The sequence below is a fragment of the Lithobates pipiens genome, unplaced genomic scaffold (assembly GCF_037356315.1).
Source record: "Lithobates pipiens isolate NorthernLeopardFrog02 unplaced genomic scaffold, aLitPip1_a1.2 Scaffold_22, whole genome shotgun sequence".
In the NCBI taxonomy this organism is placed as follows: Eukaryota; Metazoa; Chordata; class Amphibia; order Anura; family Ranidae; genus Lithobates; species Lithobates pipiens.
The window spans coordinates 274,260,988-274,279,849 of record NW_027507784.1 but is presented as its reverse complement, the minus strand read 5'-3'; positions in this window follow the sequence as shown (position 1 = coordinate 274,279,849).

Sequence of the window (18,862 nt, the reverse complement as noted above, 5' to 3'; positions counted from 1 at the left end):
CACAGGTTGCCACTGGAGTCCTCTTCCGCTACTCCATGATGACATCACAGAGCTGGTGGATGTTAGAGAACTTGTGCTTCTCCACCTTCCGTTTGAGGATGCCCGACAGATGCTCAATAGGATTTAGGTCTGGAGACATGCTTAGCCAGTCCATCAGCTTTACCCTCAGCTTCTTTAGTAAGGCAGTGGTCGTCTTGGAGATGTGTTTTTTTGGTCGTTATCATGGAATACTGCCCCATGGCCCAGTCTCTGAGGTCATGCGCTGCTTCAGTATGTCACAGTACTTGTTGGCATTCATGGTTCCCTCAATGAACTGTAGCTTCCCAGTGTTGGCAGCACTCATGCAGCCCCAGACCATGACACTCCCACCACCATACTTGAGTGTAGGCAAGACACATTTGTCTTTGTACTCCTCATCTGGTAGCCGCCACATACGCTTGACACCATCTGAACCAAATAAGTTTATCTTGGTCTCATCACACCACAGGACATGGTTCCAGTAATCCATGTCCTTAGTCTGCTTGTTTTCAGGCTTTCTTGTGCACCATCTTTAGAAGAGTCTTCTTTCTGGGACGACAACCATGTAGACCAATTTGATACAGTGTGTGGCATATGGTCTGAGTACTGACAGGCTGACCTCCCACCCCTTCAAATGCTGTAGCAATGCTGGCAGCACTCATACGTCTATTTGCCAAAGACAACCTCTGGATATGACGCTGAGCACGTGCACTCGACTTCTTTGGTCGACCATGACGAGGCCTGTTCTGAGTGGAATCTGTCCTGTTAAACCACTGTATGGTCTTGGCTATCATGCTGCAGCTCAGTTTCAGGGTCTTGGCAATCTTCTTATAGTGTAGGTCATCTTTATGTAGAGCAACAATTCTTTTTTTCAGATCTTTAGAGAGTTCTTTGCCATGAGGTGCCATGTTGATCTTACAATGACCAGTATGAGAGAGTGAGAGCAATGACACCATAATGTATCCCATTCACACCTGAGACCTTGTAACACTTATGCCGCTTACACACGACCGGACTTTTCGACGGTCTTTTGGCAGAGTTCCGACGGACTTTCTGAATGAACAGACTTGGCCACACACAATCACATGATGACGTACGACCAGATTAGAATAAGGAAGTTCATAGCCAGTAGCAAATAGCTTCCCTAGCGTTGGTTTTTGTCAGTCGGACTAGCATACACATGAACGGATTTCTTGATAGTATCTGGGACCAGCGGAGTTCCGGTGGAAAAATTTGAAACATGTTCTATTTCTAAAGTCCATCAGATTTTTGGACAGCAAAGGTCGTATGGAGCCCTGCTGTCGAAAAAGTCCGGTTGTGTGTACGCGGCATAACAGGTGTTAGTAACAAACATGACACCCACCTGGGGAGGGAAAATGGCTAATTGGGCTCATTTTGTACTCACTTTTTTTTTTTTTTTTTTAAATGTATATTTATTGAAGAATTTTTTGTAAACAGTACAAAAACGTCATAAATATGGTACAGCATTCAATAACATTGGGTAGACACGGTAGGGGCACCATATTGTAGGTTACAAGTGGATCAAGTGACAGGATACACCATGAAGCTGTATACAATGGTGATAACATGACTGAAAAAGGAAAATAGAACGGGTCAAAACATGAAAAATCAGACGTATGGGCAAATATGGGTGTCTTCGGCCTAATACAATATAGTGCAGTAAACAAGATACTAAATCTCCCTAGGGTTACTTAAGGAAGAGTTGACACTAGGGGCAACAAAGGATTCTGGGTTGAGCATGGAGGTATCCCATGGGTCCCATATCTTAAAAAATTTAGGCAAGGAGTCATGAGCTATTGCCATCAAATGTTCCATCCTACGCATGTGCGCGATGGACGAGACCACATGTGCTTGCGTGGGAGGTATGGGGGACAGCCAATGAGCTGGTATTACTCTCTTGGCAGCTAGGAGTATAAAAGCCATCAGTTTTTTAGCATATTTAGGGAGATCTAGGATCGGAAGGCCCAAAAGGTAATGCGTCGGGGTTAGTGGGATATCCCTTTTCAGTATTGATTGGAGAATGGATTGGACCATAGACCAAAAGGACGTGATACGTGGACAATCCCAAAAAATATGAAGGTGTGTACCGACATCCTGTAAGCACCTCCAGCATAAACGAGACAGTGAGGGATCATACTTATGTAAAACTTCGGGGGTTCTATACCAGAACATTAGTACTTTGTAAGCAGTTTCTTTCTGTTCGACACATCTCGAAACTTTGGAGATGGAAGTCCATATCTCCTGCCATTGAGGGAGAGAAATGGTAGCGGACAGGATTTTGGCCCACTTCCGCATATAAAGGTGGGAATCCAAAGTGGGAGGCAATGAGTCATGAAGAATCCTGTAAATAGCGGATATGAGACCCTTCTGGTGTGAGCCCTGGGTGCACAGAATTTCAAAGGCGTTCGGTTTCTCTAGGCTCATGGCAGGAGACACGGAGCAAAAGTAGTGTTTAAATTGAAGGTGAGTGAAAATGAACCGTTGTGGAATGTCGAATTTGTCCTGTAAGTCTGGGAAAGATAAAAGTTTGCGGGACACTGGGTGGACCAAGTGGCGGAGTTGGAAAATGCCTGCTTGAGTCCATGGGGTCATTGCCACTGTGGACAGACTGTTAGGTATGTCCGGGTTGTGGGTAACATTTAAAAGGGGTGGACAGGGGGAGGAGAGAGAGAATTTCTTGTGGCATTTTTTCCAAATATCCAGAGTAAATAGCATAGGGGCTAGGCAAATACGTCTGAGTTGTGATATAGAAGAGGGTAAGTCGGACCATAGCATAGAACAAGGATGGACTGGGTCAGTGATGCTCATTTCTATCTCCGCCCATCGACTCGTCGCAGAGAAGGAGGACCAGGAGACCGTCGTAGATAGGTGAGTCGCGTAATAATATCGTATAATATCGGGCGCTCCCAGGCCTCCGTGTGAGCGCGGTGCGAAGACAACTGTATGGGCAATTCTATGTGCTTTGTCTCCCCATATAAATTTAGTAAAGGCCCTCTGGATATTGCGAAGCTGGAGCATGGGAAGGGCAACAGGCAAAGTTTCGAAAAGATACAAAAATTTAGGGAGTATCGCCATTTTGAGGACATTTATCCTACCTAAAAGGGATAGGGGACATTCCACCCATTGACGGAGTAGACTGTGCATTTCTGAAATTAAAGAGAGAAAGTTAGCCTGGTATAGTGTGTTATAGGACGCTGTTAAATGAATGCCTAAATACTTGAGTGAGTCTGAACGCCACTGGTAGGGAAAGGTGCTGCGTAAAGCGGTGAGGAGTGAAGGAGGGATGTGAATGGGGAGCGCTTCGGTTTTAGCTGTATTAACTTTGTATCCTGATATATTACCGAACGTTTCTAGGAGGGCATGGAGGTTGGGGAGCGAGGTGTGAGGTTCAGTTAGAGTAAGCAATATGTCGTCAGCAAACAAGGACAGCTTATATTCTTTCCGTCTTAAAGAGACTCCCCTAATGTCCGAATCTTCCCGAATGCGTGCTGCCAGGGGTTCGAGGCACAATATAAATAACAAGGGGGAAAGGGGGCAGCCCTGTCTAGTACCATTGCTATGTGTAAACGTTGGGGATTTGAAGGATGCCAATTGAACTTGTGAGGTGGGATGGGAATAAAGGGTTTGAAGAGCCGATACAAAGGAGCCCGAAAAACCGTAGCGTGCGAGTGTGGCAAACATGTAGGGCCACCCAAGCCTATCAAAAGCCTTTTGGGCATCCAGGCTGAGAATAAGAGCAGAGCGGGAGGTTTTATCGAGCATGTCAATTAGATCAATGGTACGTCTGGTGTTATCCCCCGCCCGTCTACCTAAAACGAAACCCACTTGATCGTTATGAACAAGAGAGGGGATTATGAGAGAAAGTCTGTTGGCTAGAATTTTTGTAAAGATTTTATAATCCGAGTTCAGTAGGGCAATGGGCCTGTAATTATCTGGCAGGGATGGGGGTTTGCCCGGTTTCGGAAGGACTGTAATATGGGCGTGTAAGAATTGCGAATGTGGAGTGACCCCTTTTTGGAAGGAGGAGTAGAGTTTTAATAAGTGGGGGCCGAGGATGGGAAGAAAAGTCTTGTAATATTGATATGGTAGGCCGTCAGGCCCAGGGGACTTATGTAAGGGCAGTTCCTTCACTACTGCTGCCAACTCTTCTGTCGAGATATCTGCATTGAGGGTGGCTACTTGTGACGGTGACAGTTTAGGCAACTTTAAAGGGGAGCAAAAAGAATCAAAAGCCTCTTGAGTGAATAAATGTTTGGGGTCAGAAGCTAAACAGTTGTACAATTTGTCATAAAACGAGCCAAAAACCTTGGACATCGTCAAAGGACAATGGGTCGGGGAGCCGTCAGCCTGAAGGAGGAGTCCAGGGTAAGATTGAAAAGGGTGTGGTTTAAGCTTGTTTACTAGCATCCTGTGGGGTTTGTTAGCGAACTCATAAAATTTTTGCTTTGCCCAAATTAGGGCCTTAGAACATTTTTGCATATCTAGCGATTTCAAACGCTCCCGGAGGGTTGTGACTGCGCGCAGACGGGTCACCGTAGGGGAAGCCAGAAGCAGATCTTCAGCTTTATGGAGCTGTAAGAGGATGTCGTGCCTCTGGGCCGCCGAGTCCCGCTTTAAGCGGGCGCCGGCAGAAATGCACGCACCCCTAAAAAATGCCTTGTGAGCTTCCCATAAGGTGGACACCTCCGCCACCGAGCCCTCATTTAGTTGAAAAAATTCTGATACATTTTGGGACAGTTGAGCCTCGACAATGGGGTTGCGGAGGAGAAAGTCATTGAGTCTCCAATGACAGGTTCTCGGCATGGAACAGGCAAGAGCCAAGTCAAGCTGAACCGAGGCATGATCTGACCACGTTATGGGGTTCAGCTCCGACGCCACCGCCGATGTCAATAAAGGTGTTGATATAAAAAGGTGGTCCAGTCTGGAGTACATCTTATGTGGGGGGGAGAAAAATGAAAATTGTCTGCTAGTGGGGTGTTTGATTCTCCATATGTCTAACAAATTATGGGATCTAATCAATTTACGAAATGTGGTGGACTGACGTTCCACTTTAGAGGAGGTAGTGGAAGGAAAAAGTGTCTGTCTGTCTCTCCTAGGAGACATGACCATGTTGAAATCCCCCCCCATGATCATGAAGGGTTGAGCGTATTTACCTAAGCTGTCCAATAAGTCAGAAAGAAACTGGATTTGGCCCAAGTTAGGAGCATACACATTAATCACAGTAAGAGAACGTGAGAGATATTCTCAGTCCAGGAGGATATATCTACCATGGGGATCTATCAACGAAGATTTTACCCTTAACGGGCAAGATTTCTTAATCAGGATTGCAACCCCTGCTTTGCCAGAGGGGTCAGAAGCCATAAAAGAATTCGGAAAGTGTTTAGCAGCAAATTTAAGAGAGCCCCCAGGGCGGAAATGAGTCTCCTGGACCAGGACTATGTCTGCAGCTGAAGATTTGAACTCTTTCAAAGCCAACCAGCGCTTATGAATAGAGTTCAAGCCCTTAACATTATAAGTAAGAACCCTTAAAGCCATTTGTATGGACCGGCATTAATGCAATGTAAGCAGAACAAACATGTAGTAACCAAAAATACCCGTAAGAATTAACTAGGCAATATAAACCATGGTGTATCCCGTGGGATAAAAGCAGATGTATGCATAAAACATCAACTGTAAGGAAAAGGGTTATACAATACCTTGAGCAATGTAGATCAAAAACAGCAAATAGGCCAAAAAAAAGGCCTATAACAAGAAAAAAGAAAAAAAAAAACGGGAAAAGAGAGCCTGGGGGGTGAAAACCACCCAGGAGTCCACGGCCTGGGCCGTGGAACAAACGGAGGCACACAAGGGATTCCATCTCATCTGGAGTGGGACCCCTTGCCACCTTCTGACAGCGCCCAAAAATAGCCAATAAGAAAAAGACAATACAACTTTACTCTAGTCCATAGGAGTGATGAAAAACCCATAACTACGGGCAAGGCTAACCCCAGAACAGGGGAAACATGGTGACATAGGGGCCGAAGTCAATCCCAATCAGGGTTTGGGAAATGGGTCCCTCTCAGGGAGGGTGTCTGGCAAATGGTGAGCGTTGGGGGGTAGAAAAGTTCTTCTGCGACCTCTGCCGAGCGGGGGTCCAGAGCCGTCCTGGAATGGAGGTGGGTTTAGGCGTCACGGGAAGAGGAGTGGGGTCTTCATCTGGAATCGGTGGTAGACCAAGGCTACGGATGAATGCTTCACTTTCCTGTAAGTCTCTCATGGAGTATTGGATTCCATCTTTTGAGGCGGATAAGCGGAAGGGGAAACCCCATCGGTACGGGATTTGGTGGTTCTGTAGGTGCGTGGTCACCGGTCGGAAGCTTCTGCGTTTGGCAAGAGTGATCGGAGATAAGTCGCTGAAAATCTGTATCTTCGCCCCCTTAAATTCTAGGCGGGATTTGTTGCGGGTAGCCACTGTTAAAGCCTCCTTACTGTCATAGTAATGAAAGCGTACTATAATGTCCCTGGGGTTGGCACCCGTTGGGGGCTTGGGGGCCAGAGATCTGTGTGCCCTATCCAGTCTCCAGTCAATGTCCGGAATCCGGGGGGCCACCAAATTGAACAGGCTGAGAAGATAAGGTCTAATCTCTCCCTCGTTAACGGTCTCCGGTACGCCTCTGATACGTAAATTTTGACGGCGTTCCCTGTTCTCCAAGTCTTCTTGCTGGGATTGAAGCTGGGAGATTGATTGTTTCAGGCCAGCGTTATCATCTTCCAACACGTGAACGTATTGTATCAGATCATCAAACTTCGTTTCTAAGACATCGGTGCGTTCACCAAGTTGGGCTATCTCTCCCCGTAGTTCATGTGCTAACTTTCCCATTTCTTTAGAGACGTTGCTGGTCAGATCTTGCAGTAGGGCCTTAAGTTTGTCGTCAAGGACATCCACCGTGACAGGGTTGGTCATTGTTTCTGGTGCGGCGTCCGAGGGAAGCTGAGAATCGTTTCGCGACCCTTCTTGAGAAGGCGTTTGTGCGGACTGGGTGGCTGTCAAGGTTCGGGAAGGGGATGCGGGTCTGCTCAAAAAGCGATCAAGAGTCTGTGAGGGTCGCAGGTCTGGAGATTGCGACTGAGTGGGATGTTTCGGCCCGTACTTCACCATGAGGCGTTTGGACTAGAAGTCAGACAAATGTGCTGGTTATGCGTTGTAGGGGGAGTAGGAAGGCGGCTTAGGGCGACATATAACAGTTACATGGCGGTCATCCTATGGGACCAAAGGTGCGGCCCCCACAGCAGAGAATGAAGCACATGAGTTAAAGGGACCACACTGGTATAAGGGGGACAACGTGGGGTCCCTAAATGAGGAAGGGGATTCCAGGGGATCCAGGGGGATTCCAGGGGAGGATAGAATGTGCTAGCGAAGCAGAGGGAGGAGCAGGGCTCACTGGAAAGGTCCCAGGAGTCCCAACATGGCCGCCAGATAGGCCAGAGCCGCAGTATGCAGCTGGGGGTAGAGGAAGGGGGGAGAGGCAGAGGGCTGTGGACCTGTCTGTCTGTGGAGAGTGAAAAGTCAGGCCAGCGGGGGCGACTGGAACAAGAAATTCTCAGGACTTCTCCTCACCTTAGGCCATGGGTGTAGCAAGATGGCCGCCGGAGCACACCAGGAGCCTGAAGATCTGCTGCTCCTGGACACCTGTTGTTAGTCCGCTGTAAGCGCTGCGCCGGCGGCGCACTCTGCCTCTGAACTGCGCGGTGGTCTTGCGGTGGGCAGGTGTGTTTGCCTGCTCGATGGGGCCCGAATCCTGGATCCGTCGGAGGAGGTAGGCCGCAAGATGGCGGCGGCGGGACTCCGAACGTGGTGCCGGCCGTGCGCTAGGCCGCGGATGTTGAGAGCGCCGGCGGATAAAAATATTGCCCGCACACCGAGCCGGACGGCTACCCCAGTCAGGGTGAGCCGTTTTAGGGCCTTAGTAGGCAATCCCGAGTGCGGATGGCGGTGGATTCAGACCTGGATGCACGGAGCTCCTCTCCAGTGCGTCCGTCCACCTCGGCTTCCGGCCATGCCCCGGTCTTTGTACTCACTTTTGTTGCCAGTGGTTTAGACATTAATGGCTGTGTGTTGAGTTATTTTGAGGAGACAGCAAATTTACACTGTTATACAAGCTTTACATTCACGACTTTACATTGTAGCAAAGTGTAATTTCTTCAGTGTTGTCACGTACAAAGATATATTAAAATATTTACAAAAATGTGAGGGGTGTACTCACTTTAGTGAGATACTGTATGTAACTATGTAAGTAGTAAAGCACATGTCAGACACAAAACATTAAATAAAAACTTTCAACAAAACTAAAAATGAGAAAGCATCTAGCCGCCGTATAGCTCTCTCAATGCAAAGTTTCTGTCAAAAACGGGAATTGTGACTTTACTTAGAGATATGCTTTTGCTGGGTCAGTATCTTAGAAAGAGTTGAACCCATAGACAGTCAATCATTTAGCATTTTCAGGAAAAGTTCAGCAATGGTCGCCTCTATACCTCTTTCAGTATAGGGTTCCTTTAAAACAGAGATGAGGAAACCATTCCGGAGACCCTGCTGAATTTAAAAGCCCAATTGCTGCAATCTGGGCTATAAAGTTATACAGAGATTTGGAGTTCCGCTGTATCTGAAGAGTCACAAATTCCTTAGCCTGCTGCATAAAATAGAGACTTTCCCTGGATATTATTTCAAAGAAAAACAGTCTACACATGTTATTGCTTGGTATCATTTTCTTTATTGCAATAATTATGTGGTATATTTTATACACAGGCTGCATAGTTGGCTCTTTATAAATGTATTTATGCAATGTATCCGACTGAGACTTCACACTCAATAAATGCTACTACCTTGAGCATGAATTCCTCTCCATACACCTGGGCCAAATCATCTTGGCATTTTAGGACTTCCTATGGCTCGCACACAGACAGAATGAAATGTGTTTAGTGTTTTATTTTTAATCACCGGACTCATTTGCATGATGGGACAGGATTTATTAAACGAGCCCTGTGGGTTTCAATACCATTTCAGTGAGTCAAAGCATGAGGTGACTGTAAGAATTCAGTTTAAAATTTTATTTTTGGAAATGGTTTAAAATCTTAACATGCAACACTTCCTCCCGCTAATCCTATTTTTAATGAATTGGCAGTAAAGTCACTGAACTAGACAAGTGAGAAATAGAAAAAGAACAGGGCCTAAATACAAGTATGGGAAAGCAATTCCAAAAATGAATTAACCCAAAGCAATGTTCAAGATACAACAACAGTACAGATCATTGAAACATTGTTAAAAATATTTGACTTTTAGCCCTTGTACACACGGTCAGAGATTCCGACAACCAAATCCGACGGATTAATTCCGGAAGAGGTCCGGAAGTGATGTTGCATACACACGGTCGGACTAAGTTGTCGGAAAATCCAATTGTACATAACGTGATGATGTTATTTCGTTATGACGGGACTACGTTCAGGCTAGTAGCCAATAGCTTTGGTCTAGGAATTTGATCTGAGCATGCGTGGCACTTTGTCCGTCGGAGTAGGCTACACTTGATCGGAGTATGTCCGATCAGAGAATTTTGTCGGAAAATTTTACCGGCAAGTTGGAAAAGTTGGTCCGTCGGATATTCCGACGGAAACAGTCCGATGCAGACCACATACAGTCGGAATATCCGACAAAACGGTCCGATAGGACACATTCCGTCGTAATCTCCGACCGTGTGTACAAGGTCTAAAACAAAAGGTTAATGAGAGTATACACACTTTTAGCTGTATCTTTTTGCCTTTTGTATTAAATAAAAGACAAATATTTTTAACAATATTTCAATAATCTGTACTGTTGCCATACCTTGGAAGTCCCATTGGGTAAATTCGTTTTTGGTTTGCCTAAATTGGCAAAGTGGCATGTCTTCTTTAAAATGAATGGTAAGATGTGATACTGCCTAAGTTAGATGTTTCCAAAAGAGTGGGACTACCACTGAATATACTTGTCCTCAGTAGGATTTCTACTACTCTGCTTAACATGTGTGTATAGTCTCTCTGATAGCATGATACTTTATATGCAACATGGTCATCTCTTACGTAGCATTTTGGTGCAGAGATTGTAATGCTACATACTGGGGGCCATACAGCAACCGCACATCAAGCACATGTCTTGAAGTTAGGGCACAATCCACACAGAAAAATTGCTAAATTGGCATTTAACAATCAACAAAGCCCCAAAAACTGGCATCAGGAAGCAGCAGCATTGCCTCCTGAATGCTTATAAACCTCCTTCCACTGTCCTCTGAAAATCAACCCATCGTACTCTTTAGTACTGGAACTTCTAAGGGTGTGTTGATTATATTATATACAGTATACTGTATGTGTGTATACATGTATACAGTACTGTGCAAAAGTTTTAGGCAGGTATGAAAAATTGCTGTAAATTAAGAATGCTTTCAGAAATTGCAGTGTTAACATTTTTTTTTATCAATTAACAAAATGGAAAGTTAACAACCAGAAGAGAAATTCAAATAAAATCAATATTTGGTGGGACCACCCTTTAAAACAGCACCAATTCTTGAATGTTTCTAGGTACACTTGCACACAGTTTTTGAAAGAACTCAGCAGGTAGGTTGTTGCAAACATCTTGAAGAACTAACCACAGATCTTCTGTGAATGTAGACTGCCTCAAATCCTTCTGTCTTTTCATGTAATCCCAGACAGATATGAGTTGAGTTGCCCAGCCTTGTTTCCATGTCCTATGCATGAAAACATAGGAGACGGGGTGCAGAAAATGGCAGCAGGTGCTCTGTACTGATGAGTCACAATCTGAGATATTTGGATGCAGCAGGGGACCGCTTGTTTCCAAAGAGCTGGAGAATGATACAATAATGAGTGTCTACAGGCAACATTGTGGGGGTTCCTTGCAAGTTTGGGGCTGTATTTCTGCAAATGGAAAATTGGTCAGGATCAATGGTGTCCTCAATGCTGAGAAATATAGGCAAATACGTGTTCTTAATGCCATACCATAATTGATATAAATAAACTATTAACACCTCTATTTCTGAAAGCATTTTTTTCACACCTGCCTAAGACTTTTGCACAGTAAGGCCGCGTACACACGGGCGGACTGTTCGCCCAACTTTGTCCGCTGAACAGTGTTTCAGCGGACAGTCCGCTCGTGTGTGGGCTTCAGCGGACAGTTTCAGCGGACAAAGTTTTTCGGAATTCCCGTAAGACAGTCCGCTGAAACTTGGTTTGAGCGGACAGTCCGCTCGTGTGTAGGCTTGTTCGACAAACTAAGTTTCGCGCATGCTCAGAAAGGATTTACACGGCGAAGGTTGCATTGCAGTGTATTGGACGTCGTATTTTTCGTCCCGTCGTACGTGCCGTTCACGTCATCGCGCACGCTTTCAGCGGACTGTTCGTTCATCGTGTGTGGTCAAGTCCGTTCATGCAAATTTTGAGCGGACTGTTTGTCGGATTGTTTGACGAACAAAGTTGGGCGAACAGTCCGCCCGTGTGTACGCGGCCTAATATATATATATATATATATATATATATATATATATATATATATTGGCAAAAGTATTGGGACACCCGCCTTTACACGCATATGAACTTTAACGGCATTCCAGTCTTAGTCTGTAGGGTTCAATATTGAGTTGGCCCACCCTTTGCAGCTATAACAGCTTCAACTATTCTGGGAAGGCTGTCCACAAGTTTTAGGAGTGGGTCTATGGGAATGTTTGACCATTCTTCCAGAACTGCATTGATATGGAGCACCCAGGCATATCCATGGATTGAGTTCCAGTAATACCTCACGGCTAATATATATATTTTTTTAGTTTAGGAGTGTGTCTATGGGAATGTCTGACCACTCTTCCAGAAGCGCATTTGTGAGGTCAGGCACTGATGTTGGACTAGAAGGCCTGTTCAAAAGGACAGATACTAATCAAAACATGTTCCAAAGTAAAACATTAAATAAATGAAAATGTTCCATGTGGAAAATCCATAAGGTCTGTTTTTCTTGTGGTTACTAAAGTTACAATGACTTCTATTATACTATTTTATTACTTTTTGTCTAGTTTCATCCTAAGATAAAAACCATACCTTCACTATATCAGACGCAATACTTCTTTGTATGAATAGTCCAGAAGGTTCTTTCTAAAATCATTACTTGGCTCCACAGGAGGACGCTTTTACATAATATGACACTTAATATATCATGAAACAGCAAAAAAATGAAATAAAATAAAAGGCATTAAAGAATAATTCAAGATAATCATTTAAAAGCTTAACTTTTTAAGTGCTTCAGAGTTTTGAAATCATTTTTCAGCTCAGCTATTTTTTCCCTAAAACCTTTTTTTTTCATATTGAGCTGCCATTAACCAGCTAAAAGTTAAAAACAGGTTTATGTTGGAAGTCCCTTCCCTCCGTTTCTCCGGATGGCCTGGGACCGCAGTAAACAATTCTAACCTTCAGACCAGGAAGTGATTAGGGAAAGTGACTAATGAACCTGAAAACAAAGTAACCTCCGGGATTCACAGCTGTCATTACTCAGCTACTGTAGCCAAGGATGTAGCTAATCAAGCACTATCTGTGGAAAAAGCAAACCAGAACTTCATCCCTAGAGCTAAGCTTTGCATTGATTTTTAAATGCAATTAATGTATTTATCTAAATCTGTCTGCATACCGGACTCATTAAATCCCACATACAGAAGGCCTCAGACTTGAAGATGAAGGGCCAGAATTCTGGGTCAGACCTGCATTTTCAGATTGCATACACACTTTTCTCCTGGTGACTTATGCCGTGTACACACAGCCGGACTTTTCGACAGCAAAGGTCCGAGGGAACGGATCCGTCGGACAATTAGATCGTGTGTGGGCTTCATCAAACCTTTGCTGTCGAAAAATCAGACAGACTTTAGATTTAGAACATGTTTCAAATCTTTACGACGGACTTGAGTCCAGTCGAAAAATCCGTTCGTCTGTATGCTAGTCCGATGGATGAAAACTGACGCTAGGGCAGCTATTGGCTACTGGCTATGAACTTCCTTATTCTAGTCCAGTTGTACGTTATCACGGTCAAATCCGTCGGACTTTGGTGTGATTGTGTGTTTCCAAGACCGTTCGTTCAGAAAGTCCGTCGGAAGTCCGCTGAAAGTCCGTTGGTTTCGATCGTTGGACCTTGTCTTTCCCTGGAAAGTCTGGTCGTGTGTACACAGCATTAGGAACAGTTCTCCTGGTGACATAGGAACAAGTTGATTATGTTTGCTTCCCTTCAAGAGGGCTTGGTGTTTGTATCTTTTGACCATCTGCATTCCCAAAGGAACATACCACCATTGGAATTTCTTAATTATTTGCAAATTAGGCATTTTTTTGCTACCCCAATATGTATTAGTAAAAACACTGCTGTTACTCGCCCAGAGGCAAGAGTTTTATTTCTAATTTGTAGAGTTCCTACATTGGGAATTATTTTTTCAGATTTCCATCCATATATGAGCAGATAGGAGATGGCTTGACATATGCCCTTCTGCCCAGAAGCTTGGATCAGTATGATTGCGCAGCTGCATCAAATCACTGCCCATTAGGGAGAGAGCTTTGAACATCGAAAGGAAGATAATGTTTGGTACTGGTGCAGAGAGGAGGATCGGAGAAGGAGGTTTCCCATTGGACATGAGTGATCTATATATATGTTGTGTCGAGCGAATCTTGACCCATTGAGAGGTCTTAGAAGTAGGTGAGCATTTTTTTCATCTATTGGTGGAGTCACTTATGACACAAGAGGAAGATTGAAGATTTATGTTTGTCAATAATTCCACTGTGGTGTTTGATATATAACAGTTACTAATGACTGAATCGAGAATTTTTTTTATTTATTTTTTTGTGTGTGTTTTTTATAATATTTGATGCACCGTTTTTTAATTGTTGCGGTACACTAATTGAGAGATACAACATGTTAAACCATGCTGCATCATTAATTGTGTCTTAGATGAGTACAGCAACACTTAGCATGGAGGCATACAAACAGTGGGATTATATGGCGCACTCTGGATAAGGCTATGCAATAGTTTAAGAGGTTAGGATTGGGCCACTGAGTGGGGCAATAAATCAAGTCCATAAAAATGAGTCCGTGTGAGGAATACAATTATGCTGTCCTTGGAAGGCCGCCAGCTAAAAAAAGCTAGAAGAGACTCTGAAACGTAGAAGAAAACAGAAAGGAGCACATTCTAAGCCCTTGTACACACAGTCGGACATTCCGACAAGAAAATCCGTCTGATTTTTTCCGATGGATTTTGTCCGAAACTGGTGTTGCATACAAACGGTCGGACAAAGTTGTCGGCAAATTCGATCATTCGGAACGTGATGACGTTCGTTCGTTGTGACGGGACTACCTTGTGGCTAGTAGCCAATAGCTTTGGTCCCATAATTTGATCTGAGCATATGTGGCACTTTGTCTGATCGGAACTCTCTACAAACCATCGGAAAAAGTCTGATCGGATTTTGTTGTCGGAAAATTTGAGGTCCTGCTCTCAAATTTTTTCCTTTGAAAGTTCCGATGGAAAAAGTCTGATAGAGCCCACACACGATTGGATTTTTCAACAATATAATCCGATCGGACCTTTTCCGTCGGAATTTCCGACCGTGTGTACAGGGCATACGTGTAGTCTTAGCATTTTAATGAATAAGAAATATATTTGTAGAGAAAAAGTGGTTTTCACCCCCATCTGAGAAAAATGGGACTTTAAATGGCAAAGACACTGATAAATTAGTTTAAAATTGGTTATGATTTATTACACAAGAAAGACAAGAAGACTATGCTAAAAAATCATCTACCTATGATGATTGATAAAACAAACACTGACAAAAACACAATTGCACATAAAAATATATCTTGTAATAGAAATGTTACGATACATATACAGAGTAATTTTGCTCCAATGTACAATAGCACTTTCCGGTGTCCAACATCTGGGAGAAGTCCTAACGGTATCCAATGTGTTTCAGGTTCACAGTCCTTTCATCAGGGGTAATTATATAGGAGGATTTATATTCTGATAAACAGAAAAATACAGTGTAATTTTTGAAACAGAACCAAAGATTAAACAGACATAATGAGCATAGGGAAACTGAGTTCAGTGAAGGCAGGGGAGGGGCTAGGGTAGAAGGGAAGGATGGGAAGAGAATAAGCCTAGAGGAAAAAAAGAGAGGGAATACAACCTACTTAGACCAGATGAGCAGCATCATAATCAAGAACAGAAAATGGCGATATTGCAGAAAGAATACACAAATGTAACATTATCAGTGGATGGCGTTTATGGAGTTTTTTGTTTAACCTACACCCTCAAAGTATTTTTGACCCAGTGGGAGATGATCAGACAAACTGGTTCTTCTGATAGAAGTTTAAATTTGCCCAGTCTTAGAACTGTATGAGAGATGGAAAAGAGAAAGAAAGGAAAATGCAATGTAAGCTTATCTATCAAACAATTCCTCTCCCCAAGTATAACTCTTAATAATACCATTATGTAGTCTCAAAACTCCAAATATAGGAGAATTTTTCGCTGTTGTAATGATCTTTCTACAGATATATAATACGAAGTAACCACTAGTTACCTTGTAATTTTAAACAAGGAGTATCATAATGTAAGCAACTTAGGGATTATAATGAGAATCCTGCATTAAATAATGCTGTTGCAGTAAGATACGGTAGTCACTAGCGTCTGTTCAAGCTGTGGAAAATGAAGAAGCAAAGCCTAATGATGTGATGTCCAAAAAAATATCTATTACCAACACCCCACAGGGAAAAATTCCCTCTGTGGGATGTCTGATCTTGGGGTAGGTCCCTATATTTCGGGGGTCCATGAAGTACATCAACCACACTGGCAAGGTGTGCAAAGTCTGTGGCATCTCCTCATGTTTTTACAAACTAGCCATTAATTCCAGCATTGTATGTTTAATCATCCGCGCTGTCCCGGGATTATGCCTAGTGTCGCTGTCTTGTAGTAGCTGTACACGATCCGGTCACGCTGTTGGCTCCTAGCGCTTCTATCAAACAATAATAAAAAGTCCAATCATGTGTACACAAGTCCGACGCACAAAAGTCCACTCATGCTCTGAATCATGCAGAAGACTATTGAACTGGATATTGAACTTCCTTTTTCCTGGCTCGTCGTACACGTTGTACATCACTGCGTTCTCGATGTTCGGAATTTCCAACAACATTTGTGTGACCGTTTTGTATGCAAGAAAAGTTTGAGCCAACATCCTTCCAAAAAAAATCACGGTTTTGTTGTTGGAAAATCTGATCGTGTGTACGGGCATTAGACTCTGGTAATTGAAGAACATATCTGTATTACTTGTGATCATAACGTAGATTTCTGCTTGTTTTTATTGGATGTCGAATTTTAAAAGAATCTATGTAATAATAAAACAATTTGTTTTTAATAATTGTTTCATATAAATATGAAGCTGTTTGTAGTTCAAATCGAGACTGTGCAGGAAAGAGTGTCAACATTGCAACATAACTAAGTAAGCATTGTCAACCTTGGGAAGGAAGTGCCTGTAGATAAATACCTAGTACACATGATCAGAAAATCAGATGAAAAATACCGCTTTCAAAGCAATCAAACAATAATCTGATTATTAGTTCACAGCTTTCAAGAGCTGATCATGACCGTTCATCCGAAATTATGCAAAGACAAACACGAAAATGTTTCTCATATGATACCAGATTGTACGATTTTCATTTAAACAGTACAGTATTCAAAAACATCGGAAGAGCAAGACCGTGCATGCTTGGAAACAAAAGAATACAACACAATACAACACATTGCATGACTTCCAAAATTGTATTCTGTCTGAGAATTTTCGTAAGTTTATTTCAATGTGAGACTAGCACACACAAAAAAAGGAGGACAATTATTCATCCAGTATTCTCATTATGTGTACAATGCTTGACTCTGCTGGGAGTATCACCAGGTATGATTCACCTAAAAGCAGGACATATGCAAGTATCATTACAGTAACATGCGCAACAGCATATTAAATTTAAGTGTTTGTGTTTAGATGCACTTATTTTCTATTTTTTTTAATAATAGTGAAGCCTTATCTCTTATGTCGTGTACACACGAGCGGACTTTCCGGCAGAAAAGGTCCGACAGAACGATTCCATCGGACATTCCGCACGTGTGTGGGCTTCATCTGACTTTTTTCCGCCAAAATTCTGACGGACCTAGAAATAGAACATGTTTCAAATCTTTCCGCCGGAACCAGTTCCTATTGAGAAAAACGTTCATCTGTATGCTATTCCAATGGACCAAAAACGACGCAAGGGCAGCTATTGGCTACTGGCTATTGAACTTCCTTTTTCTAGTGCCGTTGTACGTCATCGCATTCGTTCTAGGCGGTCGGACTTTGGTGTGATCGTGTGTAGGCAAGTCCGTTTCAGCGGAACTCCGTCGGAACTCCGTCAAAAAGTCCTTCGGAGTTCAGTCCGACGAGAAGTCCGTTGTGTACGCAGCATTAGAGATTGGTGTATATATTGTTACTTACTTGTAGTCTCTCCTTGTCAAAGTAAAATTTCAGCTCAGAATCAAAGTCTGCATGGGGACCTGTGCCATGCCTGAGCTCATTGATGATAACTTATACACTGTCTGATCTGCTAGAAGAGGGCAAAACTATCAAATAGCAAAGCTATTAATTTTATATAATGTAATGCCGACAGCACAATAGAACTATCTTAGATCCTGACACATAGGGGCGATTTGCTAAAAGCAAATCGATTGTTGACTTTGCAAGTGAAGTTGCACTTTGCAAGGGAATTTGCACCAGAACTTAGTAAATGTGGTGAGGAGGCTCTGCTGACTTTTATCATCCAATTAAGTTCAAGCAAAAATGCTGTTTTTTTCCCCTGCACTTGTTTGGGTATTCTTAGCAAAGTGAAACCTCATTACCAAGCAAATTTCCAATGCAAAGTGCAACTTCCCTTGCAAAGTGAACAGCCTATTTTCCTTTAGTAAATCAACCCTTCAGCCTTACACTTTTTCTCCAGCAGAGAGAAAATACACTTGACTTAGACCCCTTTCACACTGAGCCGCCGTGGGCTTCAGCGGTAAAGCGGTACTATTTTTATCTCCGCTTTACCGTTGTCATAGTGGTGATATTCGGCCGATATCGGGGCCGAATAAATCCGCCCGCAAAATGCCGCTATAGCAACGCTTTGCCAGCGGTATCACGACACTGGCCCATTGTTTTTAATGGGCAGGAGTGGTGGAGGAGCCGTTTATCCACCGCTGCAAAGAAGCTGCTTGCTCGACTTTTTTTGACACCCTGCCAGCGCAGCGCCCCAGTGTGAAAGCACTCGGATTTTCACACTGGGTTTGAGGCTTTTTTCAGGCAATATTTTTAGCGCTGTAGCGCCTGAAAAACGCCTCCAGTGTGAAAGGGGTCCTAAACTTGAATTAAAATAGTTTTAAAAAAAAATATTCCTCTGATGTAAATCATGTAACAATTCACGATTCTAACAACTCATATTCAAATCACTATGAATACCCAATTATTATTGGTTTCTTTACAGAAGGTGCTGTATTTTCTGGGTTCCAGTCTCTTCATATACTGTATGTACACCATGTTTTGTTTAGGAAGGTTAACTGTGAGAAAAATCACTCGATTTGTATGTTGTGGAGAAGTTGACCTTTTTCTAAAGCGTTCTTGGAAGCCTTGCAGTTTTCAGGGTATTACATCCCCTCTTCACGACAAGACCGATGGTAAGGAACTTAAATTAGTTTGAGAATAGGATATAGCTTTCAACTCATTTCCTAGGCTTTAAAGA